Below are 6409 nucleotides of genomic sequence, written 5' to 3'. Positions count from 1 at the left end.
TGTGTTATGAAGCGGGTTCTTTTTGACCATATTTCGGGGGACACTACAGCTGGAGCTAACATTAGTGTTTCAGAAAGGGAACCTGTGTGTGTGTGTGTGTGTGTGTGTGTGTGTGTGTGTGTGCGCGCATACCTACTAGAATAAACTAGACTACTACACCACTGAGTGCATCCATCACACATCATTACGCAAGTGTGTTAAGGCAGTATTTATATATTTACAGCAATCACACTGGTTGCTTCACAACTTGCTAAAATGAAATGTGCCACTTTAAGTATCTTGTTATGCCATTGCTCTGACCCGTAGTCCAGAACTAGACTATTCAAATCACACTGATATAAGTAATGAGAGTATGATGAAAATGACCTAAGACCATGACTACAGTTCAGTCCCTGAACCTGCTGCAGTTGACGTGGCCATGAGTGAAAGGAGTTAAGCTCAAGAAGAAATTAACAGGCTAAGGACACAGGTTGAGGACTTGACCCTACAATGTTGCTTTGAGCTGAAAAGATTTGAAGGGTAAATAACAATCAGCCTTGTTATTTTTAATGTGAACTGTTAGGGTAACATAGGGATGGACATGCACCAATGCACCGCTGGATTTTAACTCTAGAATTACATATTTTATATATTAAAATGTGGGTATGCCAACATAATATTTTATTTCTGTTGGAAACAGCTCAGGAGTATGTGGTCAATATTATGCCATCCATTTCCTTAATATTAATCTGATTTTGTGTACACTGAAACTAACATGTACTCGGCTCCATTCAGGGGCAAAGTGCAGATTGACGTTAATTACCTCTACCAACAAAGATAAAGTTTTCACCTCTGTTTGTTGCTTGTTTACTTGTTTGTTTGCAGGATAACTACAACACTAATAGAGGGGTTATGATAAAATGTCATGGAGGGACCTTTTTATTAGTAAAGGGTGGGCTGATTAAATTTAGGTCCACGTTAAGGTCTGCCAAAGGTCAAGACTAACATATTGTGCAATATCTCTGGAACAAAGCATCAATGAAAGATGCAGCAGGTTGGCTATGTTGATGTAGGGGATTGTGCAGGTTAGGGAGGTTGTTGTCTCTGACGCTCTTGATTTTTGGCTTATTTTATTTTATGATCATACAGTGAATAACAATTGCCAATTCTGTCAAAAGCTACCTCTTTCCAAGGTACTAGATCCTCTTGCAATGTTGTCATGGATTCATGGGGATGCATTCACATTCATGCTAGAGATGCAATGTGGCCCAATGTGTCTCTGACCACCTCCAAAGGTAGTTTAAGGGATGACATCCAGGTCACATTAAATGTGTATCCAGGACACAATGACACACCTGCACTTAGCGCCGTCCACATATGATCAGATCACCTGAGACGGATGCTAGAGCTAAAACATATTTGAATACAAATTTGCATTGCACATTCATTACCACAAGAGGAGAAGGCGTTTCATGTGGTGACCCCATGACCTTTCCTCTGGCACAATCGGGATCAACTGTCAGATCATGAATGTGATAACTTAAAAATGTTCCCCATTACTCATCGTGAAACTGTTATCTCATACAACAATACTTAGTTACTCGCATCTGATTGGCCAAAACAGTGTTGCATTATTTATAGTAATAAGCGAGGGACTGATAAATGTGAGTCAAGTCCAGACTCACTGCTCAGTGGGACAGAGATCAACAACTCATGTTGCATCAACTATAAGCAGAGTTAACAGGTATGTTTTGAAAACATTTTTTTATTATTATTTAAAATGCACTGAAAATCACAGTGTATATGAAAATGTTTATGTATTATTTTCTCACTAAAACAAATATTGAAAATGCAATTGAGATTAATTTTGTACTAATAATTCATCTAAAATCAAAACTTATTTAGCAGGATAACAGGAACCAGAGGACAAACATGGAACCTGAATTAATTTTCAACATGACTAATACTGGAAAGGACATACATCTGTGTTACGAATCAGAAAATGTATCTTGATTGTCAATGACAATTATCCCCTCAACAATACGTGTATTATTGTATGTTTTCCTTGGCTCAATATCTGTTCTGACACTGTGTGGAAACCTTCTTGTAATCATTGCCATCATTTACTTCAAACAGCTCCACACTCCAACTAACTACCTGATTCTCTCTCTGGCTATGTCTGACCTCCTTGTTGGGGCTTTAGTGCTGCCATTGGTCATTGTGTTTTCTGTAAGTTCTTGTTGGTATCTTGGAGATTTCATTTGTAAGATACGGCACAGCTTTGATGTCTCACTAACTACATCTTCTATTCTGAACTTATGTTTTATTTCTATTGACAGATATGTTGCAGTGTGTCATCCTCTGAGGTATAAAAGTAAAATAAATGCTCGTGCCTCTGCGATAATGATTCTGTTGAGCTGGGGAGTTTCTGCCCTGGTTGGAATTGGCATTACAACTGTGGGACTTAATGAGGAAAAATGTGAGCAACTGTGTTTCTCATTTCATATCCCGGTTTCAGGCATCATTGGATGTGTTCTCTCATTTTACCTCCCAGCAGTTATAATGCTCAGTACCTACTTTAAGATTTTCCTGGTGGCACAGAAACAGGCACACAGCATCCAGAACTCAAACTGTCAGAGTGTAAAGTCTGGAGCGTCTGTCAGTAAGATGGAGAGAAAGGCCACAAAAACTCTGGCTATTGTTATGGGAGCTTTTCTGATCTGTTGGACTCCTTTCTTTACTGGTATGACCTTAAACCCACTAATTAATTATTCAATTCCAATAACTGCCATTGAAACATTTGCTTTACTCGGAAGCTCTAATTCAGTGCTCAATCCATTCATTTATGCCTTCTTTTACAGCTGGTTCCGAGTGGCTTTCCGAATGATCATTTCTGGTAAAATATTTCAGGGGAATTTTGCAAATTCAAAACTGCTCTGACTGTTTGACTGAAGTGTTGAAGTAATATGTCGATAGTGTTTGGTCCAGCAAAATCACTTCATGTGCTCTACACACACAGTCTACTTTTAGTAACTCAACGTTTGAACTTATTCTAGTTATAATATTATTCAGTTTGAGCTAGTAAGATGATTGTTTAACACCACAGACAGAACAGTTTTCTAGTTTGCCAAAACAAGATGAAACATGGCTTTTATTTACTCACTGACTGAGCAGGAAATTACTATATAGGGGAAATAATTTGTGCGTGTGTGTATGTGGGTGTGTGTGTGTTTGTGTGTGTGTGTGTGTGTGTGTAAAAAAAAAATCAGTTAATAAAAATGCCAACAATGTAGCGGATTCACTTGCTTTACTTACTGGACTTTATTCAGTCAACACACAATCAATCTTATTTTTTGATTCCATAACAATATACCAAAAATGTTGTGAGTCTGAATGTGCACGGACAGTAAAAACCATACAAGAAGGCAGTAAAATGTTCGCATTCATTCTTTTAATACCTGAGTATGCCAGGCAGAGGGTTTCCACGACTGGATTCTGAGATACATGACGGTATTCTAATGAATTTATAATGCTGTGCTGTGTCAACTGAAAACACAGTGAGTTCAGTAACCACATTTAGAAAATTAATCTCCATGCACAGAAGCATAGACACAGATCCCTTAAAATGGTAGTTTCAGTTAGATTCAACTTTATTTTCACTGAGGTAGAAAAAGTACAATGAAATGCAGTTTTTCATCTAACTAGAAAGTGCAATAGTAATTAGGTGCCAATGCAAATTTACAGATCTGTGACATATGTTGAAATAGGATGAAATGTATAATAATATATATCTACACACACACACACAGATAGATAGATAGATAGATACTCCATAATGAAGTCCTAGAAATTGGGGAGGGGGTGGGGGAGGGTGGGGGGTGCTGGAGCACCAGCCCCTTTGCCTCTTGATGCCCAAAGTGCCCTTTTGTCAAAGTAATGTTTTTTTATATTATTTATTTATTTTTTTGTAAGTGTGTGAAAGCCTGTCTGTGTGGCCCAAAATAATAATAAATAAAACAAAATAGTAATAATTTAGATCTACCTTGGTCGGTCACATGATCAATCTGCCCTCACTGCCCTGACGTGCCCAGACGTGCCATGTAGCTAAGCATTGCTACGCTGCTAGAGACGGCCACTGCTAGTTTCGCGAAACCGAAGAAGACCCGAGGGAGTAAACAGCTGGTCCGGTGAGTAGGTTTTGCAGCGGTATTTGTTTGTGCACTGTGTATTCTTGCAAGATGACTGACCAAGTGAAGTGAGCAATGAGCATCCTCTGTGTCGTCTGTGTGCAGAGTCAAACAAGTGAGTGAGTGAGTTAACCACACACAGCATGCTGTGGGGAAAAAGTATGTCAGGCTTCTTTTTGTTTCTGTATGTTTCTCTTATCATTGGCAAAGTGCATTAGAGAGATGTCATGTATTATTTTACTCTCAAGCAGTGTTTTTCCTATGTTTCTAGAGGCAATGAGGCATAGACTGTTATTTCACTAAAACTATGCAATATGCATATTAACATAATTTTGGACTATTACAGTATAAATACAACAACAACCAGACTTTGTAAAGTTTCTGAAGAAACTCTGAATGTGCTTGCCACTCTTGCAATCACCTGGGGCCTCATTTATCAACCGTGCATACGCACAGATGTGTGCGTAATGGGTGCGTAAGAACATTCCCACGCAAAGAATGGGATTTATCAACTTGTACTTTTGCGTAGGAACATGTGTAAATTTAAGTACAACTCTTACCATGCGTACACACAAAACCTAGTGGTAGAACGGTGAAACCACAAATAGAACGCACGAAGAGAGTCACAGTGTTCAGCAACTTCACACGTTCCCTGTTTCCTCTAATTCATAAAAAAAATCTAACTTAGTATTTTAGCAGACAATTTCAATAATTGATGTAACAAGTTATAAAAGACAGCTGTGACAGGACAACCTGAAAAGAAAACTTGAAATGCAAGTGCCATGGCTTATCTTGCACTATTGGAGGATTTGGAGAACCGTTTTCAAAGAGCGTGCTGACAGTGAGAGCACAGAGTGGCATCTCAGCAGGTACCGCTTCCCCAAAAACATACTGATTGATTTATGCCGTGATTTACAACCAATTTTGAAGTGAGAGACAAAACGCACCAAAGCCATCCCAGTGCGCATCCAGCTCCTGTCCACCCTGGGACTTTTGGCCACCGGAACATTTCAGCTAGAGTTTGGAGACATATGCGGCATTTCGCAGCCGACACTAAACAGAATCATGCCGGCAGTGTTGGATGCAATAATTTCTCTGGCCCCAACTTATATTCAGTTCTCATACAGACATCACCAACAAGCCGAAATTCAACGAGGATTTCACGCCGTCGCCGGATTCCCAAACATAATTGGAGCCATAGATTGCACCCACATCGCAATAAAAACACCACCACACAATCCAATTTCATTCAACCAATGCACAAATAATCTGCGATGCAAATATGTCTCTGTTAAACGTTGTTGCCCGGTATCTTGGAGGAACGCACGACTCATTCATTCTGCAGAACAGCTCTGTGGGTGTGCGCCTCCAAGCAGGAGCTCTTGAGGATGGCTGGCTTATTAGTGAGTGTTACAACGTTTTGAAATTATTTTCTGGGCTTCGTATGGTTTATTATAACGGCTCTATGGGTAATCGGGGATAACCACTGAAGCCGTGGTTAATGACCCCCGGAGCCAACCCGAGGACCCCGCAGGAGCAGCGCTACAACCGGGCTCATGCTCGTTCAAGAACCATCATTGAGCGCGCGATAGGCCTGCTAAAAAGCCGAGGAAAAAAATCCATTCATGCGCTCTTAAAGGGATTGCTGCTACTATATATGGTCAATTGGAGGCGTTTCTGAATGCAAATGAGCCTAACCATGCACGAGCATGGCAGTTTAGCACAGGTGGGATTTATCATCACAGATTGCTTACTGGTGTGCGTACGACCGGTGTCCGCACATTTGATAAATACGGATTTTTTTGTACTTACACACATTCTAAGTTTCATTCCTACGAAAGAATTTAGAACCTTTTCTACGCACAGGTTGATAAATGAGGCCCCAGGACATGTGGTAAACCAGCAGCCCTATGCTGTTTGTGGGTTGTGTAGTGTTGTTGCTCTTGCCAGGTGGGGAGTTGAACCCTGGTCTCCTGCATGGCAGGCAGTGACACTATCCACTGTGCCATGGGGGCTTGTGTGGCCTGAAAGCGAAATGAGGTTCTATAAAGCTCACAGCATGATTGACAGTGCTGCTTGGTAAAGAGTCTCTTAAAAGTAGTAGTCAAACAAATGCTTTTTTTCTCAATGACAATAAGTCAGAGCAGAAAATAAAAGGTAGGAAGGTAAGGCTTTGGGCTTTCAAACTGTGTCAAAATTATGTTCCAACAATTAGAAGAATTTGAATTGTGATTTTCTCAACC

General features: G+C 40.1%; 1 pseudogene; it reads left to right on the top strand.

The window, feature by feature from the left end:
- Positions 1 to 1911: 1911 nt before the first annotated feature.
- LOC115356045 (trace amine-associated receptor 1-like) lies at positions 1912 to 2919 on the top strand (annotated as a pseudogene).
- The last annotated feature ends 3490 nt before the right edge of the window (positions 2920 to 6409 follow it).

Source organism: Myripristis murdjan, chromosome 24 (assembly GCF_902150065.1).
Source record: "Myripristis murdjan chromosome 24, fMyrMur1.1, whole genome shotgun sequence".
Lineage (NCBI taxonomy): Eukaryota > Metazoa > Chordata > Actinopteri > Holocentriformes > Holocentridae > Myripristis > Myripristis murdjan.
Note: the sequence above shows the minus strand (reverse complement) of the source record. Positions and strands in the feature narration are given on the sequence as shown.